This window comes from Capricornis sumatraensis, chromosome 7 (assembly GCF_032405125.1).
Source record: "Capricornis sumatraensis isolate serow.1 chromosome 7, serow.2, whole genome shotgun sequence".
NCBI lineage: Eukaryota > Metazoa > Chordata > Mammalia > Artiodactyla > Bovidae > Capricornis > Capricornis sumatraensis.
The window spans coordinates 109,025,406-109,046,077 of record NC_091075.1 but is presented as its reverse complement, the minus strand read 5'-3'; positions in this window follow the sequence as shown (position 1 = coordinate 109,046,077).

The window sequence follows — 20,672 nt, the reverse complement described above, 5'->3', positions numbered from 1 at the left end:
CTTTCTGAGTTTGATGAATGCTCAGTTATGAATATAGTACAGATCATATTGTGAAGTCTTCTTAAGGCCTTTAAGATAAAATTTATTTTATGCTGCATTATATAATAAAAAAACGCTAAGTCCCTTCTGGTCTGAGACATTTAGATCTTTCTACTTCCCTCATTTCTCCTCATTTTCCTAATTATCATCTAGTTTTTCTGGGACTTTCCTGGCTTTAGCACACAGTTTTCAGTTCCCTGGGAAGCCCTCAGACCCAGGCAAACTTGGACTTTGGATCATTTTCCTTAGTTACTCTACTTTCTTCTGTTTGATAATGAGATACAAGAACAAAAGTTATGTGTAAATTTATTTATGCAGGCATGTGGCTGGAATAGAGTTTGAATAAGTGGATAAATTAATCACCAAATATGCATCTGGACATAGAAGAGTTTTGGTGTCAGGGAGATGTGGACTGAAAGATCAGATCAGTCATGTATTCCTACGGACATTGATTCCACGTGTTTCACCTCTCTGAGCTTCAGCTCTATCATTAGCAGAGGTTTGGAGACAAGGGAATGGTAAAAGGCATATCACAGACTTGTAATGGAAAACATACCAAAGCATCAGCTCATTAGCAGCCTTTAAAACCCTTGTGTGTAGCCTCTGTGTTAATTATGGCAAACTCAGTGTCATTAGCTCAGGATGCTCTGACAAAAATACCGTAGACTGGGTGGCTTAAAAAAACACGTTATTCCTCATAGTTCGAGAGGCTGGGAAGTCCAAGATCAAGGTACCCATCAACTTGGCTCCTGGGGAGGGCCCTTTTCCTGGTTTGCAGAGGTCTGCCTTCTTGCTGAATCCTTGTATGGGTCAGGGAGGATGGGAGAGGAATCATCTTTCTGTTGTTTCTTGTTTGTCAATCACTAAATCGTTTTTGACTCTTTGCGACCCCATGTCCTGCAGCCATGTTACTGTGATTCAACCTGTGAGAGGTGAATATGGGAAAAGTCAGTTATATTCTGGTTACCAGCATTTCCCTGGTGGCCCTGTAGTTAAGACTCTGCTTGCCATGCAGGAGACGTGGGTTCAATCCCTGGTTCAGTAAGATCCCCTGGAGAAGGGAATAGCAACCTACATCTCAGTATTCTTGCCTGGAGAACACTATGGACAGAGGAGCCTGTGGGCTACTGTTCTTGGGGATGCAAAGAGTTAGACATGACTGAGCAACTAAAACAACAACAATGCATTCTGGCTAGAGTGTGCAGGTCCTGGACTCCTAGTGTGTGTGTCAGTCACTCAGTCGTGTCGGACTCTTTGCTGCCCCCATGGACGGTAGTCCTCCAGGCTCTCCAGTCCATGGAAGTCTCCAGGCAGGAATACTGGAGTGGGTTGCTATTTCCTTCTCCAGGGGATCTTCCAGACCCAAGGATTGAACCCTGGTCTCCTGCATTGTGGGTAGATTCTTTACCATCAGAGCCACCAGGGAAGCCCACCTGTACTCTTAACTATAATGCAAAGAGTAGTATACCCTCCAGTGAGAGCATGGGGCTCCATGCATACAGTATTTATTCAATAAAACAAAAATGAGTTAAAGAAAACTGAATAATATATGAAATCTGGAACTGGTACAATGACTACACTGAAAAGCTACCAGGATCAAAAGTTCTGAGTTCCCTTTCCAGTTGTGCTTGCAGTCGCTGAATGGCCTCTCAGCTCTCAGTGGTGTGTGTTTTTACTTAATTGGCTTTGGTTGTTGTTGTTGTTGTTGTTATTTTACCCTCTCTGGCCCCAATTTTCTTATTTTTAAGCTGAGGTACTTATCCTCACTCTCTAATAATTTGCTATTAGTAATAGTAACTATCCCCTGAAGGAGGGCACAAAAACCCACTCCAGTATTCTTGCCTGGAGAATCCAATGAATTGAGACTGGAGGTCTACGTTTCATAGAGTCACAAAGAGTCAGACACAACTGAAGTGACTCAGCATTCACTCAATAGTAACTACAGTTTTCAGATATTGAATTTCCCAGCTATCAGAGTTCTTCCTTGTCATTGTCAATATTGCTCAATATGGCTAAGTGTGTGCTTGTTAGAAAAACAACGTACAAAAGTCAAAGTCCATGACTTCTAATGTCCACAAAGACATCGTATTGATGCAAGACCAAACAAAAGAAAACCTCAAACCACAACCAGAGAAACTAAGACTTCTCAGCCTTTTAAATGCCTGCTGTGGATGAAACAAAGCAAAACTTTCCTTGTCATTGAACAAACTTCCTGTTGCTAAGGCCAAGTCATTCTTGTTTTCTCCAAGGAGCCACAGAGAAGGTTATTGAATTAACAGGCTATTGAGTTTCATGGAATTTACTCTCAACACCCCAACCATGTTGAGGTGAGTGTTCCACAGAAAGAATTGCAGAAGGACAAGGTCAGGGTAAACCATCAAGGTATCTGATTATGAGATATGAGATGTTAATGAATGCAATTCTTGAGAAACTCTGCTTCTCCTGAAGTATTTCATACTGAGGTTTTCAGTCCTGGTTCCTGCTGTATTGTTGGTTAAACCTCCTCATGTGTTAAAAGCAGACAGAAATTATCACAGAAAAGGCTGAAAGGGGAAGCCAACTTAATAATAATATTCTTGAGTTCTCCAGAATGGTGATTCCCTCTCCTTCTATTTACCTTTCCTCCTGATAAAAATTGATGTATAAGATAATAAAATACATTAATAACAGAAAGCAAAAAGCAACATCCTTTAACAGCAGTTAATGCTAAACCCAGGGCTTCCCTGGAGGCTCAGATAGTAAAGAATCTGCCTGCAATGCAGGAGACCCAGATTCAATCCCTGGGTTGGGATGATCTCCTGGAGAAGGAAATGGTAACCCACTCCAGTATTCTTGCCTGGAGAATTATATGGACAGAGGAGCCTGGCAGCCTACAGTCCATGGGGGGAGCAAAGAGTCGGACATGACTGAGCAACTAACACACACAGAGTGATAAACTCAGGACTATTAGAGAATGTCTTTGTAAAGAAAAAACCTCACATGTCAATGGCATACACTGACCTCTAGGAAAATGGTTTGCAAAACTTAGAATGGCAAGGATAGAGTTAAATGTCTCCCCCAATCGCCAGAAGTGGGACACTTAGAAGAATCAGAGTGACTACAGAGCTTGTGTGGATACAGCTGTACCTAGCGGGTGTCTGAGGTTTTGTCAGTTCGTTCTTATTTTTGTGACAGAGCATCCTGGCACAGCAGTTTTTTTGCAGAACACCATTGCCACACATCCATTCAAATAAATTAACACTCCCATCTTCGCTGACCCATTTGTCAGAAATGCCAAAATATAGGCTAACCTATGTGACCATGTGACCTTTTCACTGAAAATATAGAGAGAGAGTGTCATTAGGCCTCATGCTGACAAGCCTAGAATTACAGTTATTTTTTTTCTTTTTTCTGTTTGTCATAATAACACCAACTGAACTACACCTGTCCTTCTGAAGCAGACTTTGTTCTGAAAAGAGGAAGGATAGTCAAAGTGTATTTCTGAAACCTCAAGCAGTCATTATTAAGACCTGATAAGAGAAATGAAAAGGGATTTATTGAGTATTTGCTTTGCACTAACTTTGGAACATAAGTAATTGCAACATCCATAACTTCCTTTAAGGAATGGTACTGCAAGGTAAGTAATGGGCCCAGTTTCACATGGCTTCATATGTTGGTCACGACTCCAACCCATGTCTGACAAACTCAGGGAAGAGTCACTTTTCCTTCCACCAAGTTACCAGAAGGAATCCAGCTAGCATCCTTCCCTGGAGATCAGTTACTTGTCTCCTGGAATTCACTCTTTTTGCCATCCTTTAGATTTAGCAACAGTGCATTTGAGTGTGTGAAGTCTTTGGTTAGACTTCTTGGAAGACACACAGAGGGAAGAAGACATCATTCACTTAAATAATTAACCAGAGGCTAAAGATTCTGTCCAAATAAAGCATGCCATTTTGGTTCCAGGCCAATACTATTCTGAGTGGGCTGCTCTCCATGAACTTGTAAACTCCACAATGACAACAACAACAACAAAAAACAAAATTGACATGCGTCCTCTGCTAAATGATCATGTATTGATGCTGGAACATCCAGGCTGTGAAATAAACAGGAGAAGCAAGGTTGAATCAAAGTGCACTTCTTAATTTGCACCACACCAACTGAACAGTAAAATGTGATTTAATTTACTATATAATTTGCTTGTTCAACAAAGCTGAAAGATAACTCACTTAGTGCCACTTTGCTTGTAAGTAAGCCCATAACTGGCGGTGTTCTTTCAGTGAACGGTTTTGTTGTTGATGCCAGAGAAAGCTGTTTGAGTGGAAAAAGCACAAAATTAAGGGTCTGTTGCTGTCTTATTTGCAATGCGCTCCCTTTGTCCTCATCAAGTTTATTTCTGCTGAGCGGCAGTAACGGCTCTTTGTTTTTCTAACTCGATGAAGTCACCAAGTCTTGCTTGGTGGCACACGGCTCAGGGGAAAAAATGCAGGCAGCCAAATTTAGAACCATTTGGAACTCACGAGTTGTGAATTTTGAACCAAACTTGAATCTTTTAAAAGCTCATCTGTTCCACAGAGAGTGCCAGCTCGGCTAACAGCCTTGCAGCAGGGACTGTCCTCTGAGAGCTGAGCCAGGGTCCCTTCAGTCCCTCCTGTTTCCTCCTGTGCTGAGTTGGTGTGCTTCAGGATGCAAAGAGAGGGGTGCATCACAAAGCCCAAAAATCTGCACCCCAGGAAGAGAGTGTTTCCAACATGCCTCTTTGGTGTTTTGCGTGCATGCTCAGTCGTTTCCCTCATATCCAACTCTCTGAGACCCTGTGGACTGTAGCCTACCATTCCAAGGGATTCTCCAGGCAAGAATACTGGAGTGGGTTGCCATTTCCTTCTTCAGGGGGTCTTCCCGACCCAAGGATCGAACCCCCATCTCTTTTATGCATTGCTGGTGAATTTTTTACCACTGAGCCACCACCAACTTTTTAACACTTTCTTCATGTCTCTTGTAACCATGTGTTCTTTTTGTCCCTCACCCCATTCTAGGGTTGACCTGGAATAGCCAGATTCTCCAGAGAGGGCAAAAGCAGTTCAAGTAATTACATGTGAGTCACCAGCTCATCCAAGGAGTAGGTGGGTTTGTGGGTGTGAACAAGAGGGAAAGTGGTTTTGATCAAGTGCTACAAGCAGAGAAGGAGATAAAACCAAGTGCCAGCTCACAGAAGACTCATCACTACCTCTTCATGAGTTTGGACCATGTCGTGAAGACAAGTAGCCATTCTTCCCGATGACTCATCCTAGTCTACAGAACACAATCCAAATGCCTTTGCCCAGTATTTAAGGCTCTCTATAATGTGTTTCCAGCCTACCTGGAAAATCAAACTTCTCAGGGATTGTTTCCCTTGTGGCCAGGGTCCTGGACCAGACAGAGGCAAGCAGATGCTGTGGGCTTGGGAAGGATTCTAGCCTGGAAGTCTGCACGTATCAGTGTTGTTAATGGCATGGTTCTGTTGGATGGCTTCCTTTAACCCCAAACTGTATGAAAACATCTTTTGCCAAATGGCCATTTCTAGATATGTTTGGGGCTTCCCTGGTACCTCAGCTGGTAAAGAATCCATCTGCAACGCAGGAGACCCTGATTTGATTCCTGGGTTGGGAAGATCCCTGGAGAAGGGATAGGTTACCCACTCTAGTATTCTCGGGCTTCTCTGGTGGCTCAGATGGTAAAGAATCTGCTTGCAATACAGGAGACCTGGGTTTGACCCCTCAGTTGGGATGACCCCCTTCAGGAGGGCACGGGAACCCACTCTAGTATTCTTTCCTGGAGAATCTCCATGGACAGAGAACCCTGGTGGGCTATAGTCCATGGTGTCACAATAGACTCAGATATGACTGAGTGACTAAACAACAGCAAGAGAGATGACAAAACAATTAGGCAATAGAGCTGTTCAATACGGCTAGAGCATGTCGTGCAGAGGAGAGTAGAGACCTTATAAAAAAAAGCGAAGCAGATGGAGTTGATGATGCTGGGCAACAGTGAGGCAGCTAAGGTCAGGTTATGTGCTAAGTCTGAAATGGTCCTTAGCTCACTGTGTCATCCAAAAAAGGATGACCAAGCAAGAGCTCACTGGGGAGGATTGGGGTCAAGCATCAGGAGAGAATTTTCCTCAACTTTTCCCTTGTAGATTATGAGCGGGAGCTCACCAAAGACTGAAAGACAGATGCTGTAATAATATGGTTTCCTTGTTGTAACAAACACTGCTGGTGTCCTGTCCCACAAGGCTTAGCCCACCTGAGCTCACCTGCAGCTCTAAGATGAGCTTTCCTCTAGGGAGCAGCCTCCCAAGTCAAGGACCTGTAATTGTATGGCTCCCAGTCTGTAACTTTTAGCCTGAGAGCTTTTTCTGTAACCAAGGTGATTTTCTTTAGAGAACCAAGGAGCAACCTACCGAGAAGTCGGGAAAAGGGGTGATGGTAACATTGCCAAGAAAATGTCTTAATCTGTGGAAGGTGAGATGTAGGGATGAATGTCCCAGTGTCATCACAGGTCAGGCTTTGGGTTCCAAGTTCTCAGAGTGCTGCCAGCAAGCTTGGGCCCCACTGGCCCACACCCCATAACCTAATCATTACTGTACCCCATATTGCTCTCCTCCTTTCTCTTTCTGACTTTCTCATTTTTTTCATTTTTGATTTCTGAGACCATTTTCCAAATAAACCCCCAGTATCCTAACCCTTGTCTAGGGGTTTGATTTTAAGGAAACCCAAACTGTCCTATACATCCTTGGATTCTATCACAAAACCTACCACAGACATCTCTGTGTAAGTTCCTGATGCTCTTACCAACTTTTAAAAAGGCTTCAATGTCCATAAGGATGATAAGACTAGCTTTTAGTACTGCCTTGTCTGGTGTGTGTAATATAATTTGTTTACTCAAGGTCATGGTCACTAGACATTATTATAAAACTGCTATAGAGGAGGAAGGCTTCCCACGTACTGCAGTGGTAAAGAATCTGCCTGCCAAAACAGGAGAGACTCGGGTTCAGTCCCTGGAGTATGAAATGGCAACCCACTCCAGGACTCTTGCCTGAAGAATTCCATGGGCAGAGGTGCCTGGTGGGCTACAGTCCACGGCATCACAAGGAGTTAGACATAAGTGACCAAGCACACTTAGACGATGAGACTGGAGACCTGGGGACCAACCAGAGATGGTAAAAGTCTCCCAGCAAGAAGATATGAAAGCTCAACACTGATATTGACACGTGATGATAAAGACAAGAGATTAGAGAGACATTTAGGAGAATTTGGTTACTCCTCATCATGATGGCTGGAAGACCTACCTCCCCACCTGAAACAATATGATTGACATGATGAGAATAATAATAATAATGTAGGAAATGTCATGCCAATGGCCTAATGAACCTTCTGATGATGTGCCCAGGAAATCAATTTCCTTGGAATAACTCATGCAGAGTGAAACCTACAAAGAGTGCTAGGCACTAAACATGCAATTACAGTTTTCTGAGTTTAAAATTGTGTTTGGGTATGTGGTGCACAATCTCTAAAATGTAATTACTGAGGAACATAGTTTAATTTGTATCAGTCACAATTTACGGCTTGTCTATGTTTATAGAAATGATTATGGTTTGAAGCTTCTTGTGCCTTCCTTGATGCATAAAAAATGATTATCAAGCCTTCAGTCGCAGCCGCCTTCCCTGAGAATTGGCAGCAACAACCCCTTTAATCAGGAACAAGATCCTACGGAGCCAACGTATGCAAATATGCAATCTGAGAACAACAGTTAAGTTTTTATAATGAGACGGTTAGAAAGAACGTTAGAAAGTGCCCACCTAAGAGAACTCCAGTGATCAATGTCTACTGAGCATGGGATGCTCAGTCGTCTCCTGCATCATTTGGCTACATCTGAACACAAGCCAATTTCTACCACCAACTTATTATTTTAACATGATCATTGTTTCAAATAGACTCTCACAGGTTGCCCTGCCAGAATTTTTTCTTTTTTAACTTTGTATTTTATATTGGGGTATAGTTGATTAACAATGTTCTATTAGTTTCAGATGTTCAAGAAAGTGATTCAGTTATACATATGCATGTATCTTCTGGAGAAAGGAAAGGCTACTCACTCCAGTATTCTGGCCTGGAGAATTCCATGGCCTGCATAGTCCATGGGGTTGCAGAATCTGACAGGAGTGAGAGACTTTCACTTTCACAAACATGTATCTATTCTACTTCAATTTTTTTTTTTTCATTTAGGTTGCTACATAATGTTGAACAGAGTTCCATCTCTGTACTCTAGGTCCTTGTTGGTTATCTTTTTTAAATATAGCTGTGTGTACCTGTCAATCCCCAAATCACTAAGTATCCTTTCTCCCCTACTCTTCATCCCTGGTTCTCTAAGTCTTTGAGTCTCTTTCTGCTTTGTGAATCAGTTAATTTGTATCATTTTCAAAAGACTTGATATGAAAGGACCTTAAAAGTTTTCAGGTTGATGAGACAGTTGGTGATTACCCATCAACACTGCCTTTAACTTGTTGTATAACTTCAGGCAAGTCATTTAACAGCTCTGGGAAGTTTTTTTCACTTTTGTAATCAGGGGACTGAATGAAATAGCTGCTAAAGACCCCATCAGCTTCCAAAGATGGCGACTCTATATAAAGAGGTATGCTAATTAATAGCAAAGCCATTCAGTGTGGGTAGACACACGCACACAAATATACACACACATTTTGGATATCTCAAATGATGTATAGTTTCATATACATGTAAGAAAGAACAAAGACAATAGATAATGGAGTTTGCATTTACATTATTTGGAAGCAGTTTGATTGTGGAAAATTGTCAAAAACTTTACCAGGATGAAACCTGGTAGAAAAGAATCTGAATCTTCCAGGCCTGCATATTACAGAGTGGGGCTGCCTTGTACCACCCTCTCAAAAAGCACTCTATCTGGTCAACCAGTAGGCTGCACACCCTGTTCCTCAGTAGATAGTTAATGTTTCATTTTTCACAAGAGTAATGTGATGGGAGAGACAGAAGAGAATGTAGCTGCCCTTAAAAGGATGCCAGGCTCCGAATGTCATTATTATGCAGCATTTGGATAGCACTTCACAGGTACAAAGTGCTCCCCAATCGTCTCATTACTTTTATATGAGCTAAAAGCTGTTGAATTTGTCATCCTATACTGCAAAGTGTGTTGGAAGACAGCAAACATTTTGCTGCAGAATCATTGTGTAAGAAGCACTTCCCTGTAACTCCCTGAAAAATAAGAACTCCCGGGGGAGATTTTATTCAGCTACCCTAGGAGACTTTATTTCTTAATGCTTCGTTGTTTATTTATTTACTTACTTAGTTTTGGCTGCACTGGATCGTCACTGGCACACGGGCTTTTCTCTAGCTGCAGTGAGCAGGGACTACTCTCTAGTTGGGGTGCACGGGCCTCTCTTTGCAGTGACTTCTCTTGTTAGGGAGCACAGGGTCTTGGTGCAAGGGCTTCAGTAGTTGTGGTTCCCGAGCTCTAGAGTGTAGGCTCAAGGGTTGTAGCACGTGAGTTTAGTTGCTCCTGGCATGCGGGAGCTTCCCAGATCAGGGTGGGGAGAGAGGTTGGAGGGGGATTCAGGATGGTGGGGACACGTATATACCTATGGCCAATTCATACTGATGTATGGCGAAACCATCACAATATTGTAAAGTAGTTATCCTCTAATTATAATAAATAAATCAAAAAGAAAACAACTATGTCTTTTGCATTGGCAGGTGGATTCTTTATCACTGAGCCACCAGGGAAGCCCCCAGGACATGCCATTTTAAGTAGGTGGATCAAGACGGTCATTCGGAGTTGGCATTTGTGAAAAGTCTTGGAGGGGAGGGGAATGTAGCATACCTTCACCAAGTGCCTGTAAGCAGTGGGAAGACTTAAGGCAAAGACAGAAACTTGCCTGGAAAGTCTGGGAACATCACGGCCAGGGAGGCTGGAGGGGGGAAGTGAAAAATAGTAGAAGAGTAAGATCAGAAAAGTATTAGGGAAGTCAGATCACTTAGAATCTTGGACACTGTAAAGGCGTTGGCTTTTGCTCTGTGTAAGTAGAGGAGCCACTGGAGGACTTTCAACAGTGAATGATGGCATGTTTCACAGCATCCCTCTGGCAGTGCGTTTTTCCTGGTGGCTCAGACAGTAAAGGGTCTGCCTGCAATGCAAGAGATCCAAGTTCATCCCTGGGTGGAGAAGATCCCCTGGAGAAGGAAATGGCAACCCATTCCAGTATTCTTGCCTGGAGAATCGCATGCACAGAGGAGCTTGTAGGGCTGGACAGTCCATGGGGTCACAAAGAGCTGGACTGAGCAACTCAAACTCTGGCAGTGCAGTGTTGAGGACAACCTGTAGGGGGGCCGGCTATGAAATAAAATGAATGAAAAAGCAAGGAGACCAATTAGGAGGTGATTATAAGATTTCTGGCAAGAGGGCATGGTGGCTCGAAATGGCTGGACCAGGGGAGGAACAGATTCTAGGGGTATATTTTGAAGGCAGAATCAAAAGGTTTCCCTAATGGTGTAAATCTGGGATGTGAGAGAAAGAATCGAAATGATTCCAAGAAAATTGGCCTGAGCATCAGAAGGATAGAATTACCATAAACTGAGATGGATAAACTGTAAGTCATGGAGGAGAGATCAAGGGTCTGGTGTGGCAATGATAGCATGGGTTGACAATCCTAAAGGAAACAAACCCTGAATAGTCATTGGAAGGATTGATACTGAAGCTGAAGCTCCAATACTTTGGCCACCTGATGCAAAGACTTGACTCATTAGAAAAGACTTTGATGCTGGGAAAGATTAAAGGCCAAAAGAGAAGAGGGTGGCAAAGGATAAGGTGGTTGATAGCATCGCCGACTCAATGGACATGAATTTGAGCAAACTCCAGGAGACAGTGGAGGACAAAGGCTGTAATCCATGCTGTAATCCATGAGATCGCAAAGAGTCGGATGTAACTTAGCAACTGAACAACAACAACACTGACATCCAAGCAGAAATTTCCAGTAAACAGTTGGATGTGTAAGTTCAGAATTTGGGGTTAAGCTTAAAGAATTCATCACTATAAATGCCTAAGAAGGATTTAAGTCATCAGAATGGATGAGAGAAACAAGGGCACTAAGTGTGGAAGAGAAGGACCAAGTTCAAGACTGGAATCATGAGCAGGGTCAACAGATTGGGGAGGAGACCCCAGCAAAGTACAGTGAGGAAGAGCAGCCCCTGGAGACAGGTGAAACCAGGAAAGGGCTATAGGAGGCCATGTGTGGTGAGGTTTTCAAGGAAGAGGGGGAGACTGACTATGTCCAATGGTGCTGAGAGGTCAACTGGATGCATACTGAGAAGTGATCGCTGTGTGAATGAAAAATATTGCCTGCCATGTCAGTAAACAAAGCCTGCTGCAGCCAGCAAGTCATCACATTACAACCGCCAGATGGTGAGCTCTGAGGGAACTCAGGATGGAGGCTGGATGCCTCCCATTAAGCAGTCAGCTGCTGCTGCAACCCCCAGTGGTGGACTGTGAGGAGACTTATGAGAAGCCCAGGATACTGGCCCCAGATAAGTGAGGCATATATCAAAGGAATGATTTCAGTGGACCCAGGTTCTTCCATCTTCCCATATACAGAAAAGCACTAAATTCGTTACCTTGAAATATCTGTTTTTCTTTAATTAACAGTAATCTTTTGATGGGCTTCCCTTGTAGCTCAGTTGGTAACGAATCTGCCTGCAGTACAGGAGCCCAGGTTTGATTCCTGGATCCAAAAGATCCCCTGGAGAAGTAGTGATAACCTACTCAAATATTCTTGCCTGGGAAATCCCATGGACAGAAGAGCCTTGAGGGGTCGCAAGAGAAGGACACGACTTAGCAACTAAACCACTACTAATCTTTTGATGTTCTAGCTACCTGTTCTTTGTTGTGAAAACTCGTATATCCTGGTCCCCCGTCCCCTTCCTTGCCTCTTAAGAGCAGCTCTCAGAACTTTGTGAGATGCTGTGCCCCAGCCTAAAGTCCTCAGTTTTGTTTGTCATATACAACCTAGCTCTTAAATTTTAGGTTGTGAATTTTTTTTTTTCCCAATCAATAGCTGGATCAGTTTTAGTGCTGAATGCATTGGGAGGAAGGAGAGATGGGCCAAAACCTGCCTAAGAGAGAAAGAGGAGAAAGAATCAGACCTACAAAGTAAAGACAATTTTTTTTTTTCAAGTAATTTTACTGCAAAGAAAGAACTGGTATCTATTAGAGAGAATAAGGTCAAGAAGGTGTTTTGTTTTGTTTTGATTTTTGATCTATTTTTAAGATGAGATAGTAATAGAAGGTGTCTATGCTGATGTGACTGATGGGCTTAGAGAACACATTTAACTATGCAGAAGGGAAAAGGGAGACTGGCTGGAGCAATGCCCTTGACTTGGTGATGGGACATTGATCACATGTGGAAAGACTGGCCATGAATGACATCTGTGGCAATACCCAGGAAGTCAGGATGCATGAATGCAGAGACTGCCAGCTGCATGGACGTGGGGACCACTGGCTGATATTCTTTATCATGTTCAGTTCAGTTCAGTTCAGTTCATTTCAGTTGCTCACTCCTGTCTGACTCTTTGCTACCCCATGAATCACATCACACCAGGCCTCCCTGTCCATCACCAACTTCTGGAGTTCACTCAAACTCATGTCCATCGAATCGGTGATGACATCCAGCCATCTCATCCACTGTCGTCCCCTTCTCCTCCTGCCGTCAATCCCTCCCAGCATCAGAGTCTTTTCCAGTGAGTCAACTCTTCCTATGAGGTGGCTAAAATATTGGAGCTTCAGCTTTAGCATCAGTCCTTCCAATGAATAGTCCTTCCAAGACTGATCTCCTTTAGGATGGACTAGTTGGATCTCCTTGCAGTCCAAAGGACTCTCAAGAGTCTTCTCCAACAGCACAGTTCAAAAGCATCAATTCTTCAGTGCTCAGCTTTCTTTATAGTCCAATTCTCACATTCATACATGACCACTGGAAAAACCATAGCCTTGACTAGATGGACCTTTGTTGGCAAAGTAATGTCTCTGCTTTTTAATATAGTATCTAGGTTGGTCATAACTTTCCTTCCAAGGAGTAATCCTTTAATTTCATGGCTGCAATCACCATCTGCAGTGATTTTGGAGCCCCCCAAAATAAAGTCAGCCACTGTTTCCACTGTTTCCCCATCTATTTCCCATGAAGTGATGGGACCAGATGCCTTGATCTTCGTTTTCTGAATATTGAGCTTTAAGCCAACTTTTTCACTCTCCTCTTTCACTTTCATCAAGAGGCTCTTTAGTTCCTCTTCACTTTCTGCCATAAGGGTGGTATCATCTGCATATATGAGGTTACTGATATTTCTCCTGGCAATCTTGATTCCAGCTTGTGCTTCTTCCAGCCCTGCGTGTCTCATGATGTGCTCTGCGTAGAAGTGAAATTACTTAGTCATATTTGACTTTGCTTTACACTCTCTGCTACTATTCTCCCACTGGTTTTGCAAGGTACCACCCACAGACTATTTTATTGGAGCCTGGAGTGTCCAGTTACCTTTTGTCCAATTTTAAGTATTAAAAATATCATTAAAATATTTGTCTGGACCTCCTGTATATTTTAATGCATTTTTAAAGTTAACTTAACTTGTATCCTACAAAGACACTGTCCCTTCCTTTTTCCCCTACTGCTGTATAGTAGGTTCTCATTAGGTATCTATTTTATACATAGTTGTGTATATACATCTCCCAACTTATTCCTTCCTTTCCCTCTTGATGTCCATGTTCATTCTCTAGGTCTGTGTCTCTATTTCTGCTTTGCAAATAGGTTCATCTGTACTATTTCTTTCTAAATGTGACTTATACCAAAATAAATAAATAAATCCTTAAAGTCTGACTGGACTTTTCCACTGGTTAAGGCATATGCCTAAGACACAAACGGCTCAGATGGTAAAGAATCCACCTGCAATGCGGGAGACCTGGGTTCAATCCCTGGGTTGGGAAGATCCCCTGGAGAAGGGAAAGGCAACCCACTCCAGTATTCTTCTCTGGGGAAACCTCATGGACAGAGGAGCCTGCCAGGCGACTGTCCATGGGGTCACAGTCCAAGTCTACCAAGAGTCTACTGTCCAAGTCTCACCAAGAGTCAGACTTAACTGAGCAACTTTCTCTTTTCACTTCAAGACACAAGCAAAGCAGACAGGAGAGAAGAGGAAGGAATTTAAGGTCAATAAACTTTTAGATCCATGAACACTAGATATCTTTCCATTGGTTTATGTTTTTTCTGTAGTAGGCCTTGAGGGCATTGTGCTAAATGAGAGAAATCAGAGGGTGTCAAATTCTGAAAGGTATCACTTACATGTAAAATCCAAAAAAGTCAAATTGACAGAAACAGAGAACACACAGAAGGTAATCACCAGGGGCTGGGGGTTGGGGGGATGTCTTTAAAGGCTACAAATTTACAACTAGAAGATGAAAAAGATCTGAAGATCTAACATACTGCATAGTGATTTTAGTTAATATTATTGCACTCTAAACTTCAAAGTGTCTAAGAGAGTAGGTCTTAATTGATCTGACCACAAAAGAGAAATGATAATCATGTGACTTGATAGAGGTGTTAGCTGACACCATGATAGTATTAATACATATCAAGTTGACAGATACACCTTAAAGGCACCGTATTAAATGTCAACTATATCTTAATAAGAGTAAATAAATAAATAAAAATAAATAAAACTCTAGAATTGTGCATCAAGGACCTTTATTTTTAGAAGAGTAATTTTTAGCCCAGAAATTCAAGGTAATAAAATTGCATTTTGAATTGCATATAAGAAGAGAAGTACCATATATTATTTTAGTGCAGAGAAACTCAGGAACAGTTCATTTTCCCCTGCCCCAGGGCTGCATGTTCCATTGCCAGGGCAGCAGCCTAAAAACAGCACAGGAAAAAGCCGCATTTTTGTAGCTAGGGGCAGAAGTAACCGGTGGCACAAGTCTGAGTCTTGTCAGAGGAGAGGAGCTGCAAATGATATCAGAGAAACCAGAGCGCGTGCCAAACGGAAGTGCACTGTTGCAGTGATGGAGCCTGGGGCATTAGGAGCAGGTGAGAAAGTCCGGGAAATTATGACCTTCTCAGTCTCCTTCGGTAATGGTCTGCTAATTTAGGGTAAAATTCTAAACCCTCCTCTGACACAGGAGATTCATCACCCGCTTTCTCCTCCCATCACAGTGTCCTTGAAAACTGCAGTCAACCTACACATTATATCTCCTCACCTCGGGTTCTAAGCACGGGCTGCACACTCTCTATCCGGCCTGTCCATCACTCTGCTTTGCCGGGCTAACTTCCTGAGCTTCACGTCTCAGTCTGATAGTGACTTATAGCCAGAAGTCTTCCTTGATGCTACAGAAATCTTAAAACAGTAAAGCTTCCTATAGGGCTTGCTCTATGCCGGTTATTCTCTTAAGAATTCTACAGAAATGAACACACTGAATCCTCAAAAACAGCCACATTTTATTGATATCATTATCATTATTGTGTACATTTTATAGATGAGAAAAAAAAAAATAGGCCCAGAGAAGCCAAGTAACTTTTCCAAAGTCACACAGCTTGTGGATGTCAGACTCACATTTAGCCAGTCTAACCCCAGAGCTCCACTCTAGACTGTCTCTTGTGAAAGGGTGTTTAAGTTCTTCTTTTCAAAATTTTTATTTTACTTTAGTGTTCTCACATTAACACAGCATTCTCACTGGGCTTGAGTTTAGTAATAAAAAATTAAATATGTGTGCACGCTCAGTCACTCAGTCGTGTCTGACTCTTCATGACTCCATAGACCCCAGCCTGCCACGTTCCCCTGTCCATGGGATTCTCCAGACAAGAATAATGGAGTGGGTTGCCATTTCCCCCTCCAGGGGGTCTTCCTGACCCAGGGATGGAACACACATCTCATGTGTCTCTTGCATTGGTAGGCAGGTTCTTCATCTACTGAGCTACTTGGAAAGCCAAAACAATTAAATGTTACCCACTAAAAGTGGGCATGTATGGTCTGTTTGCTAGGGTCAATCTACTCTAGCCTCCCATGCTACCTTCAGTTCAGTTCAGTTCAGTCGCTTTGTTGTGTCTGACTCTGCAACCCCATGAATTGGAGCACGAAAGGCCTCCCTCTCCATCACCAATTCCCGGAGTTCACTCAGACTCATGTCCATCGAGTCCGTGATACCATCCAGCCATCTCATTCTCTGTCGTCCTCTTCTCCTCCTGCCCCCAATCCCTCCCAGCATCAGAGTCTTTTCCAATGAGTCAACTCTTCCCATGAGATGGCCAAAGTACTGGAGTTTCGGCTTTAGCACCAGTCCTTCCAATGAACACCCAGGGCTGATCTTTCCAATGGACTGGTTGGATCTCCTTGCAGTCCAAGGGACTCTCAAGAGTCTTCTCCAACACTACAGTTCAAAAGCATCAATTCTTCGGTGCTCAGCTTTCTTCACAGTCCAACTCTCACATCCATACATGACTACTGGAAAAACCATAGCCTTGACTAGATGGACCTTTGTTGGCAAAGTAATGTCTCTGCTTTTGAATATGCTGTCTAGGTTGGTCATAACTTTCCTTCCAAGGAGTAAGCATTTTTTAATTTCATGGCTGCAGTCACCATCTGCAGTGATTTTGGAGCCCCAAAAAATAAAGTCAGCCATGGTTTCCACTGTTTCCCCATCTATTTCCCATGCTACCTTAGGTCAGATTAAAGCATAAAATGTGTTTGGTTGAAAATTTTTATAGTAATGATAGAAATGTATGCAGATTGCTTTTTCCTTATTATTATCTAAAATAACTTTAAAAGTCCACAAGTACTGGTTACTAGCATTTGTGATGGCTGAGTGGAAGTATATACCCATTCATATATACTTTGGTTAGGTTTATTTTTCCTTAAGATATATAATTCTACTCATTAATTAATTCCTTCATGAGTAAGGGCCCTATGGATGGGCCAGCTAGGGAAAAAAAAAACCTATCATTTGCAACAGTGTGGATGAACATGGACGACATGATGCTAAGTGAAATATGCCAGACGCCAAAAGATAAATAGTGCATGATCTCACTTATACGTGGAATGTACAAAGGTCGAACTTATAGAAGATAGTAGAATGGTGGTTACCAGGGCAAAATGAGGAAAGCTTGGTCAGAGGGCATCAGGTTTCAGATATGCAGCATGAACAGGTCTGGATATCTAATGTCTACATATCCATTGCTCATAATACTGTGTTAAAAACTTTAAATTTGCTACAAAAGTAGATCTTGATTGATCTCATAGAAAAAGAGCCGATTTACGTGATAGATATGTGTTGTTAATTTGCTTGCTTGTTTCCAGGCAAGGCTTTATTGGGGTCCCTAGTGCAACTGGTGAGGGGGTAAACTTATTCCTTATATGGGGAAAGGGTATGTTAATTAGTTTGCTTGTGGTATTCTTTCACAATATATGTGTATTTCAAAAAACTTATCGCACACCTTAAATATACTCAACTCTTATTTGTCAATTTATCCAAATAATGCTGGAAATATAAAAATTAATTCAATTATAAAGGTTTTACCCAGCAGACCTTACAGAGGAAATCTACCCTCCCTACACCAGACATGCGACGCAGTTAGTGCAATGTGAGTGTTTCAGCCAAAGAATCAGATCCCTCTGGCCAGTGATGCTGTTTGCACATTTGCATTCTTAGCCCAGAAGCCCTAACTTATGGGTCTTTATCTGAGGCCTTGGACTATGATTCTTCTCCTCAAGCTCTTCAGTCAAGGCCTCCTTCATGGAGAAGGAAGGGGAAGCTTGAAGACACTTTTCCCCACTCTGACTGTTTTCCACTCTTAGCCCTTCCCTTTTTTACCTCCTCCCTGAACTCCTGGTCCATAAACTGTAGGAGCCTTTTGTTTGGGCTCTCCTCTGAGTGAGATGACTCCGCATCTATGCTGACTCAACTGACCTGGCCTGGTGTGCTGTTTCATGGGGCGGGGGGTGGTGGGGAGCAGAAACAGAAAGGAGGAGCCAGCATCTGCCTTGATTTGGGTGCTTGCTATCATTTCAGTGAGTGATTACAGGTTGATTGTTACTCCCACTGGGGCTTGCCGCTTAATCAGCCACTCTGGCAACTGATAGCTAAGTTCCTAAAAATGTATTTAAGAAGCATCACTGAAGTCCTGCTAGGAGGTTTATGAATATAAAGATATCTATATGGTTAGTAGACTCTTGGTTCACACAAAGTCCACAGCCTAGGGTATGTGTGCGTGCATGCTCAGTCCTATCCAACTCTTTGGGACCCCGTATACTGTAGTCCTCCAGGCTTCTCTGCCCATGGGATTCTCCAGGATGAATACTGGAGCAAGTTGCCATTTCCTCTTCCAGGGGATCTTCCCAACCCAGGGATCGAAATTGCATCTCCTGAGGATTCTGCATTGCAGGCAGATTCTTCATTGCTGAGCCATCAGGTAATAGCAGTATCTCTCAAACTCAGCATCATTAATACTTGGACCAAATGATTCTTTGTTGAAGGAGTGGGGAGGAAGCTGTCGTGTGCATTGCAGGAGGTTTACTTTAGCAGCATCTTTGTCCTCTACCCACTAGATGCCAATAGCAATTCCCTCCCCCAGTGTGACAACCAAAATTCTCTCTAGATATTGTCAAATGTGTGCTGATGGACAAAATTATACCCAAATGGGGACACACAGGTCTAGAAAATCATGCCAAGCTCAGATTTAAGTTACATAGATATGGAGATGCAGGAATTCAAGGTACAGAGAGTAGAGATATAGATCAGTTCAGTTCAGTTCAGTTCAGTCGCTCTGTTGTGTCTGACTCTTTGCAACCCCATGAACTGGAGCACAAAAGGCCTCCCTCTCCATCACCAACTCCTGGAGTTCACTCAAACTTATGTCCATCGAGTCGGTGATGCCATCCAGCCATCCCATCCTCGGTCATCCTCTTCTCCCTCTGCCCCCAATCCCTCCCAGCACCAGAGTCTTTTCCAATGAATCAACTCTTCGCATGAGGTGGCCAAAGTACTGGAGTTTCAGCTTTAGCATTATTCCTTCTAAAGAACACCCAGGACTGATCTCCTTGAGAATGGACTGGTTGGATCTCCTTGCAGTCCAAGGGATTCTCAAGAGTCTTCTCCAACACCACAGTTCAAATGCATCAATTCTTCGGTGCTCAGCTGTCTTCACAGTCCAACTCTCACATCCATACATAACCACTGGAAAAACCATAGCCTTGACTAGACAGACCTTTGATGGCAAAGCAATGTCTCTGCTTTTGAATATGCTATCTAGGTTGGTCATAACTTTCCTTCCAAGGAGTAAGCGTCTTAATTTCATGGCTGTAGTCACCATCTGCAGTGATTTTGGAGCCCAAAAACTAAAGTCTGACACTGTTTCCACCGTTTCCCCATCTATTTCCCATGAAGTGATGGGACCGGATGCCATGATCTTCATTTTCTGAATGTTGAGCTTTAAGCCAACTTTTTCACTCCCTTCTTTCACTTTCATCAAGAGGCTCTTTAATTCCTCTTCACTTTCTGCCATAAGGGTGGTGTCATGTGCATATCTGAGGTTATTGATTGATATAGATAGATATAGATTTATAGATATAGATACATAAAAATATATAATCTTCTTGTCAGCAATGCAGGTTTGATCCCTGGGTGGGGAAGACACCGTGGAGAAGGGCATAACTACCCACTCCAGTATTCTTGCCTGGCGAATCCTATGGACAGAGGAGCCTGGAGTGATACAGTCCAGGGGTCACAAAGACTTGGACATGGCTGAAGCAATTTATCACACATAGATACAGATACATGTGCATGCTAAGTCACTGGTTGTGTCTGACTCTGCTACCCTGGAGACTGTAGCATGCCAGGCTCCTCTGTCCAGGGAGATTCTCCAAGCAAGTATACTAGAGTAGGTTTCCATTTCCTCCTCCAGGGAATCTTCCCAACCCAGGGATCAAACCCTTTTCTCTTATGTCTCCTGCATTGGCAGGCAGGTTCTTTACCACTAATGTCACCTGGGAAACCCATACAAATACACACATATGCATATATATGTACATATATATACATATATATATTTTAACTTTATAACATTTCTATGAAGCAAGTACCATTATTATCTGTTTTTCATATGAGAAAAATGATGCATGGATTCATTAAGTCATGCAAGGTCACAGCTATGAAAAGGTAGAGCCTGGATTTTAACTCAGAAAATTTGTCCCAGTTTCACTCTAAACTATTGTGCTGCAAGTTACAGGAGAATGTTCTGAGAACACAGATAACACAAGACTAACTCTGATAGAAGATCAGAGAAGACTTCATGGAAGAACCATGTGACCTGGTATTACACCTCCAACAACCAAGAAGGCTCTACACACACTCAGTACCTGGAAGCAGCTGAAAACCCCACCATGGCTTAGTTGCACACTCATTCTTGGGCTGAATGCATCCTGTTCACCTATCTCTTTTGTCTGCACTATGTTTCTCTTTATCCACAGAGATGTTCCTGAGACTTCTTAATAGAAAACTCATAACACATTTTGCTTGAATTATTCCTCTGGAAGTGACCCAGTTCACTTTTCTGGCATCTTCTTCAT